Below are 9,879 nucleotides of genomic sequence, written 5' to 3'. Positions count from 1 at the left end.
TGAAACTATAACTTTGCAAAGCTCAGCAGTTTTTTTTAATGTGCATAATACCAGAAAATCCCTAAAGAAGTGAGGATTTAGTCACAAATCCACATTTAATTTGCCTTGTGAAAATGTCTGGATTTTTATGATCATCTTCTCCTAAGCACTGAATGGACCCAGTGTCTGAAAGAGTAACATTGTCACAAACAGTGATTTTGTTTTTTGTTTATTTTCCCAAGATTTTCTGGTGTATAATTAACAAATAAAAGTTATGTATATTTATGGTGTATGATGTAATAGTTTAACATACCTATCCATTGTGAAGTGACTACCACAGTCAGACTAAGTAACCTCACATAATAACCTCCTTTTTGTGTGTGTGGTAAGAACATTTAAGATCTACTGTCAGTCACATTGAATTATTCAGTACAATATTTTTAACCATAAAAAAGTAACAGTGTACCAGGTGAAGTGGCATACACCTGTAATCCAGCAACTCAGGAGACTGAGACAGGAGAATTGCAAGTTCGAAGCCAGCCTCAGCAACTTATTCATTCCCTACACAACTTATCAAGATCCTGTCTCAAAATAAAAAATAAAAGGGGCTGGGGATGTGGCTCGGTGGTTAAGTGCCCCTGGTTTCAATCCCCAGTACAATTAAAAAAAAAAAAAAAAGTGACAGTGTTTTACTTTTCATTTAGAAAAACACTACCAACTCCTTTGCTGTTTTTATCCTTTCAAAAGGAAACTAAGAGTGTAAGAGTGAAGATTAAGCTTTGTTTTCCCTTTTGGGCAAGGGCTACTTTCTTTCTATGCAAGACAATAAATAATGGTTCCTGTTTTCACCATCCTATGTGTCAGGAACAGCCCTACACACTTCATATACATTCACTCCAATCTCACAATAATTTCTTAAATTGTATTCCTTTACTTTCCCACTTTAAAGAAATTGAGGCACAGGGAAGTAATACATTTTGCTTGAGGTCCTATTGCTAAAGTCAGGATTTGGATTCAGGCAGTTTGGTTCTAGTCTATTTGTACCTTGCAAGGAAATACTAAGAGTGATATTTGTCGAGTATGTACCATGTTCCAAACAATGGACTCATTTCTTTGTGTATTTTTTCTCATGGAAGCATGAAAATAATCCTATGAATTTGATTTCACTGTAATTTCCAAATTACAGAGGAGAAAATTGAGGCTTCCATAGGTCAATACACTCATACAGCTAGTAAGTAGTGAAGGTTGTGCATGGGATTTTTTTGCTTTTCACAAAAAGACCTATGTGAGAGTTGGGGAGGTAGGGAGGAAATCCTTTCTGGACTGCCTGGGATTCATTTCTACTTGGAACAAAATCCTGTTCCTCTTGCCTCCATATTCTCAGCCAAGGATCTGTCAAGCAGCCTAAGTAGTAGAAGAAGGACAAAATATGTCCCTCTTCTGTGCACCAGCAGAACAATGTCCAATCCCAGACCAAAGTCTACATGGCCATCCTCTCCTCTCCTTCTTCAAATTAGAACTTTCTGACCTGGAGGGAAATAGTGAGGAATTGAAAGTGCCAAAGGTAGTTCTGGAGGGAAACATCGCTCTACTCTTCCCCAAAAGTAGTCAAGGTGGATGAAGGTGCTAGTCACAGATCTGTCAGTTTCATAAGACTAAAACACACTACCCTTGTGTTTTAGTCAGCTTTGTTGCTACTGTGACCAAAAGACTTGACAAGAACAATTTTAAGGGAAAAAAATTATTTGGGGGCTCACAGCTTCAGAGGTCTCCATCCATAGATGAGACTCCATTATTCCACAGGGCGTGAGGTGAGGCAGAACATCATAGTGGAAGTGTGTGGAGGAGGAAAGCAGCAGTGGACATAGCACCAGGAAGAAGAAAGAGAGAAGGAGAGACTTCCTCACCATGAACAAAATATATACCCCGAAGGCACTCACTCTGACCACCTCCTCCAGTCATACCCTATCTGTCTACAGTTACCATCCCATTAATCCCTACCAGAGGATTAATGCATCGATTAGGCTAGGGCTCTGATAACCCAGTCATTTCACCTTTAAACTTTCTTGCCTGTTCACATATGAGCTTCTAAGGGACACCTCATATCTAAACCCCAACACCTTAGGTTACCCAACATCCACAGGTCCAAGGACCTGGCTCCCTGTCTTTATGTATCCCTGCCCTAGACATGTTCTTTTACAAATCTTTCTCTCTGTTGGAAGAGAGCACTGAACCAGAAAACAACAAAGAATTCATTCTACCCAATTCACATATGTGCGCGCACACACACACACACACACAGAGAGAGAGAGAGAGAGAGAGAGAGAGTGACATTGCCAAGATAGGTTCACCTGGGAGACACAGGCAGATCTTGGGTTCATGGAAGAGTGTGTGTGTGTGCACTTGTGCATACACAAGGGTATGTGTTTGAGGAAACTGTTTTAGTCAGTTTTTTTGCCACTGTGACCAAAATACTTTACAAGAACAACTGAGAGGAGGAAAGGTTTATTTTGGCTCATAGTTTCAGAGGTTCAATTCATGATTGGCAGACACCATATCTCTGGGCCCAAGGTGAGGCACAATATCATGGTGGAAGGGCATGGTGGTGGAAAGCAGCTCAAAACATAGCAACCAGGAAGCAGAAAGAACTCTGCTTATCAAGGACTAAATATAAACTCTAAATTCATATCCCCAGTAATTCCTCCAGCCACACCCTTTCTTCCCAGTTATCACCCAGTTAATCATTATCAGTGGATTAATCCACTGATTAGGTTACAACTCTCACAATCCAACCATTTCAGCCCTGAATATCTCCGTATTGTCTCACACATGAGCTTCTGGGGGCACCTCATATTAGACCATAATAAGGAACCCTGTGGCTTAGCTTCATTGAGCCCTTTTCTTTAATTCAATTTCCATCAGCCTTTCTAACTCTTCTCTGCCAGGCCTAGGCCTAAAAGGATATCAGTGCATCCACTAACAGTCAATTCCAATTTCCAAGCCTTGTACTCAGGCTGTTCTCCCCATTTTCACTCTTCTAGGAAGGTTCATTCCCTCCTCTTCTCCACCTCTCTATTGGGATATTCTGGGGCTTGTTTATTCCATCCAAAGGATTGTATCCCATCTCCCCTTTTGGATAGGGAGCAAAGGCATTTTCCTAACAGAGCCCATAAAAAAGTGTTAGATGAAGTGACCAGAATAGGAACTGGTAAGGAAAATCACAACATGGTTTCTCTCTTCCTCCCTCAGAATATGAAATCCTAGCATTGACTGGACTGGGTGGAAAAAATGGGGAGAGGAAGAAGGGAAAGAGTTAACAAGAGTAAACCTAGAAAAGCAAAACCCTAGTGTTGCAGATGGGAGACCCTTTTCCAGTAAATCAGAGTCAATCCCTCATTTGATTCTGCATAGCCTCTAAGAAGTTTGTAGATTGCAAAAGGTGATGTAAGGCAAGGAGTTGGGGCATAGTAATGGAACTGTGAAAACTGTTAAAATAGCTCTGCTCAAGGAGAAACTAAGAGCAAAGTTTCAGTTAACATTTCAGTAAAACCAAATGTCTTAGACTCCATGGGGTTGAGGCCCATGCCTCTATGTCACCGTGTTATTTGGTAAGGACAAGGAAGAAGACAGAGGGAGGACAAGCTACAGAGAGTAGAGGTTGACAGGAGCCAAATGCTGGCATTGAGGAATGATAGAGGCAGGAGGCATGCATTCAGACACCAAGAGAGCTGGAAGCCCAGGAGACTCTGGGTAGTTGTGCTGTCTCCTCTTGAGGCAGTCAGGGCCTGCAGGATGGCCTCTCCATTGATGAAACCCATGGAGTTGAGTTGCTCACTTCTGGCATCTGCACCTGTGAGTTCCCTCTTCCAGTCAAAAGCTGGAGCATCTGCATGAGCTGCTGATGAGCATTTGTGAAGAAGATAAGGCTACCTGACTGGACTGGGTAGAGTGGAGGGAAGAGAGGAGCATAGGAATGGGAAAGATAGTAGAATGATCAGACATAACTTTCCTATGAATACATGACCAGTGTAATTCCACATCATGTACAACCACGTAATGGGAAGCTATATTCCATGAATATATGATATGTCAAAATACATTATACTGCCATGTATAACTTAAAAGAACAAATAAAACATTTGTTTAAAGAAGAAGAAGTGACTGTTGGGGAGGTGGGAGCCTCAGGTGCAGACCTGGCACTGCTGAGGATCCTGGGGTTCCAGACATCCCAAAGGCACTGAAACTGGGTTTCAGCTGGGAGCTTCCATCTACAAGGTTTCTAGTCACTTACAAATCTGCAGTACTGTCTGCAAGAAATGGTAAGGTTTGAAAGTAATTGCAGGTGCTGCATCTTCAGGAGGACAAACAGGAGCTGTGGCCAGTGCTGCTCCTATAGCTAGGGATTCTACATAAAAAGCAGCATATTCATTGTCAGCTGAGCATCAAAGTTGGGATTCTAGGTTGCATATATAGGAGGTTAAGATACACTCTGCATCAGCCAGGTTCTCAAAGACCTGCTGAAAGCGTCCATGCACTTCTGACTTCAGGTTAATTGCACTGATCCCAAATAGGTCAAGACTGGCAGGTGCATCTGGCTTGTGCCCAATTCTCCAGTGCTCTCTACATGGCACTCAGTGACCTGGAGGAGCAAAGGAGGAAAGGGGCTCCAGGGCCTAAGGAGACGTTCTCTATTCTCCATTGGCAAAGGCTGGGAAGATGAGATGTTAAAGTTCTCAGCCAGGAAAGAGAAGGAATTGTGGTCAAACTGTTCCTGGGAAGCACTGGACATGGGCCCCTGAATGTCTGTGTAGGTTTGGCAGAGGCATTATAGCCTCTTGGGATGCTCTCAAGACAGCTCAGAGTTAGTTAAGCACTGTCTTCTACATCATGGCTAGAGTCTGGAAAGCTGTGTCATCTGTCTCATTAACTTGGGGTTGTAAAACATGTTATCCTCAACTCCAGGTTCTGCCATCAACTGCTGAAACTGGGTGTTGGCCAAACCATGTGGCACATTGGATCAGGGTTAGACACCATGTCCTGGACTAGACAGTTCTCCATGACCTGTGACAGCATCTCAGGATTTGACTTCAGCTGCCTCTGCATCTGCTGCTGCAGTTTCATAAAACTGGTGGAGCTCAGGCCCAGGCTGCCCAGTCCCAGATTTTTTCAACCAAAAAATATTTTCAAAGTTTCTACCAGGCATTGTGCAAAGACATTAGGGCTATAATAGTGAGAAAGACCAACACTCCCTGCCTTCAACAGAGCTTACTCCATGGGAGAGACAGAGCAATCTAGTGGCAATTGCAACATAGTATAAAATGCTGCCATAGGACCAGGTGTGAGTGCCCTCAAGCTTAGATGGGAAGCTCCCAACCCTAGTTGAAGAGAATAAGGAAGGCGTCCAGATGTTACTGAAGGCTTTGTAAAATAAGCCAGACACAAAAAGACAAGTCTTTATTATTTTTAATTATTCATGGCAGTAGAATCCATTTTGATAAGTTATACATGCATAGATTATATCTTATTCTAATTAGGACTCCATTCTTGTGGATGTACATAATGGTGAGGTTCACTTAGGATTTTCATATATGTACATAGGAAAATTATGTCAGATTTATTTCACTGACTTTCCTATAGCTAACCTCTCCCTTCTCTTCATTCCCCCTTGTCTAATTTACCAAACTTCTCTTTTTCTCCTGCCCTTTCTCTATTGTGGTTTAGTTTCCACATGTCAATGAAAACATTTGACCTCTGATTTGGGGGAATTGCTTATTACACTTAGCATGAGTCTCTAGATCCATCCATTTACTGGTAAATGTCACAAAGTCATTCTTCTTTATGGATGAATAATATTCCGTTGTATGTATATACCACAATTTCTTTATTCACTTTTCTGTTGAAGGACACCTAGGTTGGCTCCATTGCTAAGTTATTGTGAATTGAGCTGCTATAAACACTGATGTTGCTTCCTTACTCTAGCATACTGATTTAAAATTCTTTGGATATATGCAGAGGAGTGGGATAACTGGGTAAAATGGTAGTTCCATTTCTAGTTTTTAAGGAATCTCCATACTGCTTTCCAGAACAGTTGTACCAATTTGCAGTCCCACCAGCAATGTACAAGTATACCTTTTCCCCATATCCTCACCAACATTTATTGTTACTTGTATTCTTGGTAGTTGCCATTCTGACTGGAGTGAGATGACAACTCAGTGTAGTTTTGATTTGCATTTCTCTAATTTCTAGAGATGTTGAACATTTTTTCATATATTTGTTGACCACTCCTATCTCTTCTTTTGAGAAGTGTTTGTTCAGCTCCTTTTCCCATTTATTGATTAGGTTGTTTGGGTTTTTGGTGTTAAGTTTCTTGAGTCCTTTGAATATCCAGGAAATTAATGGTGGCAAAGATTTTGTCCTATCCTGTAGGCTCTCTCTTCATGCTCTTGATTATTTCCTTTGCTGGGAAGAAGCCATCCCATTTATTGATTTTTAATTTTACTTCCTGCACTGTAAGAGTCTTCTTAAGAAAGTCAGTTCCTGAGCCCATATGTTGGTGTATTGGGCCTACATTTTCTTCTAGTATGTCCAAGATTTCTAGTCTAATTCCTAGGTCTCTGGTCCATTTTGAGTTGATTTTTGTGCAGGGTGAATTACATTTGGATTTCTAGTTTTCCCAGCACCATTTATTAAATAGGCTATTTTTTCTACAGTGTATGTTTTTGGTGCCTTTGTCTAGTATGAGATAACTGTGTTTATGTGGGTTTGTCTCTGCGTCTTCTATTCTGTTCCATTTGTCTTCTTTACTGTTTTGGTGCCAGTAATGTGTTATTTTTTTTTTTACAATAACTCTGTAGTATAATTTAAGGTCTGGTATTGTGAGACCTCCTGCTTTGTTTTTGTAAGAATTGCTTTGGCTATTCTGGTCCTCATTTTTTCAAATGAATTTCATGACAGCTTTTTCTATTTCTATGAAGTATATTATTGGAATTTTGATGGAAATTGCATTGACTCTCTATAATGCTTTTGGTAGTATGGCCATTTTTTTCAGGTGATCAATAAATTTATTAAAATTTTCAATCAGTAGTAATCAAATACATTTGATAATTTTTTTCAAAATTAGTGAGGCACCATTTTTCTATTCTATTTCAAAAAGATTTAAAAACAAAGATAACAGAGACTTTGGTAATACTCAGTTTTATACACTTTGGAGCGAGTATAAATTTCTTCACTCTATCTCATGGAAAATTTATAATACTACTGGCTATATAATATGATATTATGTAGAAGTACTGGTAGAACATGCATTATGTTCAATTGAACATGTTTTCTGATTTATCCTAAAATGCTATATTTTTATTGCAATTGCTTATTATTAGTAAGGTATGGATTTAGATAAGGAAACCACAGTATGATTTTTTTTTATCATATTTACACTCTTTGTTATGCTCTCAGACTTCATTTCCTAGATTAAATACAGTATTAATTTATGAAAGTTTAAGAATCTTGTATTACTTTGATATTACATTCAGTATTCTAATTAACTTAAATAGCATTTAATCTTTGCTAATAGGAATGATATCACTTCGATTTTTATTCTCTAGGGATTTATTATATTCTTAGGAAACTGTTTAGGATTATGTTAATATCCAGCTATTTAACATATTTTTGGATGAAAGTATGAAAATGTATATTTATTTTTCAAAAATATGCATTTTGTATTTTTCAGCTTTCTTTTTCTAATTTATTTTTAACTGATAGATTAAAACACAAAAATTACATGTCAATGGGGTACCATATTGTTTCAATAAATGTATACAGGGAATAAAGTTTAAATTAGGTTAAGAATACTTCATTCCTAAAACATTTATCATATGTGAAACTAAATGTGAAAACTTTCACAATCTTTTCTTCTTGATTTTGAAATATAAAATTTCTTTTTTTTATTGTAAACAAATGGAATACATATTGTTCTCTGTTTGTACATGGAGCAAAGGCATACCATTTGTGTAATCATAAATTTACATAGGATAATGTTGTTTCATTGTTATTTTTTCCCTTCCCCCCACCCCTCCCACCCCTCTTTTCGCTCTATACAGTCCTTCCTTACTCTATTCTTGCCTCCCACCCACACCCCATTATGTGTCATCATCTGCTTATCAGTGAGATAATTTGTTCCTTGGATTTTTGAGATTGACTTATCTCACTTAGCATGATATTCTCCAATTTCATCCATTTGCCTGCAAATGACAAAATTTTATCATTCTTTATGCCTGAGTAATATTCCATTGTATATATATCACCATTTCTTTATCCATTCATCAATTGAGGGGCATCTAGGTTGGTTCCACAATCTGGCTATTGTGAATTGAGCAGCTATGAACATTGATGTGACTGTATCTCTGTAGTATGCTGATTTTAAGTCCTTTGGGATAGGCCAAGGAGTAGGATAGCTGGATCAAATGGTGGGTCCATTCCAAGCTTTCTGAGGAATCTCCATACTGCTTTCAAGAGTGGTTGCACTAATTTGCAACCCCACCAGCAATGTGTGAGTGTACCTTTTTCCCCACATCCTCGCAAACACCTATTGTTGCTTGTGTTCTTGATAATCGCCATTCTAATTGGGGTGAGATGGAATCTTAGGGTAGTTTTCATTTGCATTTCTCTTATTACTAGAGATGTTGAACATTATTTTCATATATCTGCTGATTGCTTGTAGATCTTCTGTGAAGTGTCTGTTCATTTCCTTAGCCCATTTGTTGATTGGATTATTTGTATTCTTGGTGTAGAGTTTTTTGAGTTTTTTATATACTCTGGAAATTAGTGCTCTATCTGAAGTATGAGTGGCAAAGATTTTCTCTCTTCACATTCCTGATAGTTTCCTTTGCTGAGAGAAAGCTTTTTAGTTTGAATCTATCCCAGTTATTGATTCTTGCTTTTATTTCTTGTGCTATGGGAGTCCTGTTGAGGAAGTCTGGTCCTAAGCCGACATGTTGAAGATTTGGACCTACTTTTTCTTCTATAAGATGAAGGGTCCCTGGTCTGATTCCAAGGTCCTTGATCCATTTTGAGTTGAGTTTTGTGCAGGATGAGAGATATGGGTTTAGTTTCATTCTGTTGCACATGGATTTCCAGTTTTCCCAGCACCATTTATTGAAGAGGCTATCTTTTCTCCTTTGCATATTTTTGGCCCCTTTGTCTAGTATGAGAAAATTGTATTTATTTGGGTTAGTGTCCATGTTCTCTATTCTGTACCATTGATCTACCTGTCTATTTGGTACCAATACCATGCCGTTTTTGCTACTATTGTTTTGTAGTATAGTTGAAGATCTGCTATTGCAATACCCCCTGCTACGCTCTTCCTGCTAATGATTGCTTTAGCTATTCTGGGTTTCTTATTCTTCCAGATGAATTTCATGATTGCTTGCTCTATTTCTGTAAGGTACATCATTGGGATTTTAATTGGAATTGCATTGAATCTGTATAGCACTTTTGGTAGTATGGCCATTTTGACAATATTAATTCTTTCTATCCAAGAACATGGGAGATCTTTCCATCTTCTAAGGTTTTCTTGAATTTCTTTCTTTAGTGTTCTGTAGTTCTCATTGTAGATGTCTTTCACCTCTTTTGTGAGATTGATTCCCAAGTATTTTATTTTTTTCGAGGCTATTGTGAATGGGGTAGTTTTCCTAACTTCTCTTTCTGAAGATTCATCACTTATGTATAAAAATGCATTGTATTTATGAGCATTGATCTTCTAACCTGCTACTTGACTGAATTCACTTACGAGTTCTAAAAGTTTTCTGGTGGAATTTCCCGGTTCCTCTAAATATATAATCATGTCATCAGCGAACAGAGATAGTTTGATTTCTTCTTTTCCTATTCGTATCCCTTTAATTTCTT

At 38.5% G+C, this 9,879-nt stretch overlaps 1 pseudogene; it reads right to left on the bottom strand.

Moving 5' to 3' along the window:
* Nucleotides 1-4,258: 4,258 nt before the first annotated feature.
* On the bottom strand, nt 4,259-5,142 carry LOC124979465 (ubiquilin-4-like; annotated as a pseudogene).
* Between the last annotated feature and the right edge of the window lie 4,737 nt (nt 5,143-9,879).

Source organism: Sciurus carolinensis, chromosome 3 (genome assembly GCF_902686445.1).
Source record: "Sciurus carolinensis chromosome 3, mSciCar1.2, whole genome shotgun sequence".
Lineage (NCBI taxonomy): Eukaryota > Metazoa > Chordata > Mammalia > Rodentia > Sciuridae > Sciurus > Sciurus carolinensis.
Note: the sequence above shows the minus strand (reverse complement) of the source record. Positions and strands in the feature narration are given on the sequence as shown.